Consider the following 6,000-nt stretch of genomic DNA (forward strand, 5'->3'; position numbering starts at 1 on the left):
ATGTAAGGCATGCATAAATTCACACAAACTTGTCTCTAGATATATATTTATTTGTTACAAATTAAATCCTCAAGGAGGCTAGAATTTGTCATCTCAAGAAGATTGTTGTGATCATTTATGGGTATTCTTTAAGGAAGAATTTAAACTCTGCAATCAATCATAAATAATGAAATATGTATTCAAGATTTGATGATTTCATGGATGAGCTGAGTAATGCATTTATGCAAGGCATTAATGCAGGAATATTTTAATATGAAGATAGACTTGCAGTAGAGGTTCTCATTTATAGTTTGATTTATGACTTGGTTTCCCTTGGATAAGGCACTGGTCTTGCAGATTCTGGGGATTCTTAGAGATTTAAAAAAAAAAAATATCCATTTGCTTTTATGTTTGTAGTTATAGTTTGTTCCACCTATCTCATGCTTCAACTTAGTTGAGATGTCAATGTAGATCTAGCTCATCTGCAGTAACCTCCTAGTTGTTAAGCCTCTTGAGATTCATCTACTTATTGTTGATGCTGCCATATGTGTGTAATGGGTCTGATTCAAAGCATCAAAGGTATACCCACCTAGGTTTTGTAGAGCTTGAAGAGTAGAAGGATTTCATCCTTGTTATGTTGTCCAAGTACTGAAGTTCTTCATTGTATGAAGTTGGCTATTTCATAGATAAATTGTAGGTGAACTTGGGTTTGCTCATTTTTTAGAACGAAAATGGTGACTATGTTGGGGAACAATGAGCTATTGAGAATCTCTGGTTAAGAAAAAGTTGTTTAATATATAGTTGAGATTATCCCATCTGAGTCACGAACAAAAATGGTGACTTAGATGGGGATTCCATGAGTCTGGCCAAACTCATTTAGAGAAGAGTCTTATAAGTTTACACATTTAAAATTTATTTTCAGATTTGAAAGTGTGTGTCTTGGAAATTTTGTTGTTGAGAAATTTAAAAAAAAAATATTATGTGACTCTGTTGTGTGAGACCTAGAAATATGAAAGTGTTTTAGAGTGAAGATCAGTGGTTAAATTTTATTCCTCTTCAGGGAGGTGGCAACTCTGTAAGAATGAACCTAAGATTTGGAGGTGCTCTTGAAATTTTCAATTAGAGGTGAAGTGGACATCAGCAACAAATATACCCAGGTATTCCTCAAATTTTTATGAGATAACTTTGTTCCTTATAAGGTGAAGAAAGTCACCAGGAAAAAGAATTTTGGTTTTAAGGTTGCATACTTCATTGAAATAAGTTTCACTCAGAAATATTGTAAGATGTATGTCAGGTTTTGAACTTAATGACTACATGTGTTCTGCAAAATGTTTGTAAAACAGTAAGATGCATTGTCCAAGTAATGGTTCAATAGATTTTTCAAATTTGATGGATCTAGATGTGGTTCCTAGATCTGAAAACCCTTTGTCAAATCTGAAAGAAATTGATAGGGAGATTGAAATACATCTTCAAAAGATCCAAAAAAAGTTCATCTTGCTTTTAAGAAAGAAAGTAGGGAAAAGAAAGGAAGAATCATCATATGTCTTCTATGAAAGATTTAGTGTTGCATTAAATGAGCTTCCAGTTGATGTGAGACCCCATTAGTCTATTTGGATTGATTTATTCTTAGAGCTTGATGAGCTCAACTTAATTAATTGGTCTTCAACCTTGAGGGAAGAAAGTATTGCACACATTAAAGAGTGGATAGATGAGATTGAAAAGAATAAATCTAAAAATGCACATAATATTGAATACATTGATGGAGATGAATCTGTGAGTGGAGATATCTCTCATGATGCTGAAGATGATTCTTGTTCTTAGCATGACATTGCAAATGTGTATTTAGAGCAAGAAGAAAATTGTGAGAGCATAAGTTGTTGTTCAAATAATTATGAGCCTGTTGAGGTTTCAGATTTGAATAATATACATCATCTTGTTATCAGTTTCAATCCGCAAAGTGTTTACAACCAAGGTTATGAAACATTGTTGCAATATATAGAAACACTTTATGAGCAACATGATAAAGGTTATGATGTAGGTATTAGTTATTGTAATGATGAAATAAATGTGCATAAAGACATGAGCACAAAAGATTTAATGTCTACATTGGATTGGGACAATGTTTACAACATAGAAGGTAAAGCCAAGGAAAATGAAAATAAAGGAGAAGGTTCACTAAGTACTGAACAAATTTCATAACTCTTAGCTACTGATATTCAGAGGTATACATCCAGAAGTGTCCTCAATCTCTCATACCCAACCAGTACACATTTGATACTGATAATATTTTTGAGTGTGTGAAGTATGATAAATATACTATTGATTCTTTCCCTAGATTTGTTTTGAAAAGTAGACAAGATGAAAATGCATATAAGGTTGATAGATGTGATAATGTGGATTCATATGCTGATATGAATTTAGAATTTGATATGCATTGTGTGGATTTTGCTATTAAAAAGAATGACAAATCTGAAGTAATTTTCCCAGATTTGCAAGTGGTAAATGAACCATTGACAAGTGATGATACATTTTCATGTTTGCAAGAGGCTGATAGGAATTGTGATCAGCAAGATATTGAATTGCAGTCATTTTATGAGGAAGTATTCCTCTCTAGTTTGCAAGACAATATTAAGGATGAGTTTTTCCCTTTTGTGCAAACTAGTGATCGGCATGGGCCTGATGTTCCCAGCTTTCAGAGGGAGTTTGAATACTTTTCTTTTCAGTAGGGAAATAATTGTAAAGGGTATGACATTCCTATGTCATATAGTGATCAACACTTTCAACATCTGTTTGATTTCCAATAGTTTGGTCATTACCAGTATGCTAATTTTTCTTTGTATGATATGCTGATGAGAAGTTGTAGCATCTATGATCAAGCAGATGATAGTGAAAATTCAAGCTTACCTTCAGTTTATGGAAATGAGAATCATGTTTTTGATAGAGGTAAGCATTGATTTTAGTTTTGATGGTCCAGGGCCATTTTGTAAATAAATCTATATTGTATAGTTGTTTTTCTTCAGTTGTGTGGTTTTCAATAAGGAACCCCTATTTTTTTAGAAGAAGAGAAGTTTCTTGTTTTTAGTTGGTCTACTCTACCTAAGATTCTGAATTCTTATGTTGATCTTGAAATCAACCATCCCTAGTCAAAGCCACTATTGGGACTCATTAAATTTGAGTCAATTTGACACCCATTTTAAAATTCTTCTTTGCACTTTCAAATGGCACTTGATGAATCAACCTAAATCACTTAGTTTGAGGGTAGGAAGAATAGAGCCAACAATCTTCCCCTCCCGTGCCTATGAAACATGGGTTAAAGAAAATTCAAAGCAAATTCAGTCAGCCTGTGTAAAGCATTTTTACTCGTGCACCAAAGAGGGTTTTAAAAGGCCAGAGAAACTTCCAAGTAAATGTCACCAGACATGAACATTTATCCCACATTGGTTGTGGGAAGGAAATATTTTGTATTTAAATACAAAGCCACACACTTCTATGGTATCAAAACTTAAGGGCTTTTGGCAAGAGGTGGCTCATGGCCTAGTGGACCATGCACACATGCGCATCTCAAAGTGTCCAAATTTTGGGATAGGTTGGTGAGAAGAGGCTAAGGGTCATGCAAATCAAGAAGATCTAATGGCGGATCCGATGAAGATCAATGGTGGAGTAAAATTTTGGGACTATCAATGGCTGTCACTGTATCGCGGTTGTGAAGTGCCCAAAGTGTTAACTCTTGCAACATGGCAACCAAATGATGGGACCTAACAAGTTGGCAAAAAAGAAGCTAAAGGTCGAGAAAGTTGAGTAGATCTAACGATTGAGCGAAGAGATCCAACAGCTATTGCTACACTATGATGGGAAACCGTTCATCAACTAATCATCATGACATGGTAACCATGTGGTGGAACCCGACCAAAGAGTAGAAACAAAGAGATAAAGAGTGAGTAGATCACAAATGATCAGACATAGATCGAGATGATCTGACGGTGGTCACTAGACCATGATGGGAGATAGCTTGATGAATAACCATTGCAGCTCAGTGAAAAAGAAGTGGAAGGTCTAGCCTAAGGTGACGTAGCAGTTAAGGTGGTACCCAGATGGATCCAAAGGTGAATCAGAGGCTAACACGTGGTGGGTCCAACAGAAGGGGTGAGTGACAAAAACCAATTCGAGACCTCACGACTTAAACCCAGTCTTTATCTCGCTAGCATAAACTGCTAACACCAAAAAAAACTAGAGGCCTCGCGAGCAAGCAGATTTGAAGAAGATCCAATGGTGGACGCTAGGTCGCGATGGGAAACTGCTTGTTAGACTTTCCATCGTGACCCAGTGACAAAGATGAGTTTCATTTTGACAGTGATTCCAATGCTATTAAGGTGGCAGGATAGGGACTCCAGAGCCAATCAGGGGGTGCCATGTGGCAGAGTGCAGAAGGAGGATCGAGGCAAAATTTCAAAGTTAAAAATATAGTTTTGGACTATAGTATAGAAATGCCAAAATTTAAATGACTGACTTGCAAAGAGTTTGATGGTTGAGGGGTTATTTTTTGCCCAAATATAGATGTGTTATATATTGTTGGAAAGCTCTCGATCCAAGGAGTTAGTTTTTGTAGTTTGTTGTTGCACATGTCAAGTATCTCAAGAGCAGTTTCTTCGGGATTTTAGAAGGATTTTTAAGTTTGTTAGAGAAGATTTTCTACAGGCCAAGTGTGTGAGCAGTTAATGCAGAAAGATTTGGGACAATGGTCATTGTCAGAGATGAAATCCAAAATTATTCTCTCTTCCTTCTTATTCTGAGGTCTTCTCATTTGTTAGAAGTTCTAGAATTATTGTGAGCAAATCTCTATATTCTGTGTTTCTAGCTCTGAATTTTTCTTCCAAAGTTTGTATAGTATATTGTCTTTTTCAAGTAATAGAGTATATCTTCTTGTTGTAGGTGTTTTTTTGTTGTAGGTTCTTATGTATGTAAGGCATGCATAAATTCACACAAGATTGTATCTAGATATATATTTCTTTGTTACAAATTAAATCCTTAAGGAGGCTGGAAGTTGTCATCTCAAGGAGATTGTTGTGATTGTTTGCAGGCATTCTTCAAGGTTGTAGAGGCTGACAAGGGCAAAGGACTAGTTCATCTAGGAATTGCCACTTTGTCGGTTACTAGAACCCCACCTCAGATCCTTATCAATCTAGATGGTCCTATCAACCTTGGATAGATGTCTCCTGTAGAGAAGCTAATGCTCGGAGTTTTTGTGTAAGCTTAGGCTAGCCAAGATGTGCTAAAGTCTAAATCTGAAGATAAGAAGCTCATTTTGTTGTCGGTTGATGTTTTGCAGAAGGTGGCTTCAAAAGTATAGTTAGATTCTAATAATATCCCCTCTGGGAAACTGTTTCAATTCATTAATCATGTAAATAACAATTTTGATTCTTTAGAGAAGTCTGCTACTAAGAGAATTTTGGATAGATTTAAGGATGTTAGGATGCAAACATTCCAAAAAGTGATTGAGGATGATAGGTCAAGATTAAATAAAGGTCTACTAGTTATTTCATATGCCTTGACAAAAGGTAGTAAATTGTACAACACTTGTCTAATTTTGGCTAAATTCACTGTAGATATAGACAAGCAAATAAGTGTTTGCTAGGTAAAGCTTGCTAGTATTTCTTAGTCCTATAATCCCAATGTAGATCCAACCAACAGTGTGGAAGGAAAAAAATTGGCTCTAAATGATTAGATCTCAAGGCTCAATGCAAAGAAGGATAGGATTTTGAGGAGAGTTGGAGAACTTTGGAACTTAATTGCCCCATGGTTGGACACCATGCTGAGCAATAAGGTATATTGCATGAAGGCTACAACATAACCTATGCCAACCAATTTGAAGGAAGCAGAGATTCATGCCACTGTATTTATCATATTTATTACTATTTTGGTTCACTTGAAGAGTGGGTGAGATACTCACCTTGGATCCTTGAAGACCAGTTTTGCTGACATATTCAAGTATTTGTAAAATATCCAACAAGTATCACTGTATAT

The sequence above is a fragment of the Cryptomeria japonica genome, chromosome 1 (genome assembly GCF_030272615.1).
Source record: "Cryptomeria japonica chromosome 1, Sugi_1.0, whole genome shotgun sequence".
NCBI lineage: Eukaryota > Viridiplantae > Streptophyta > Pinopsida > Cupressales > Cupressaceae > Cryptomeria > Cryptomeria japonica.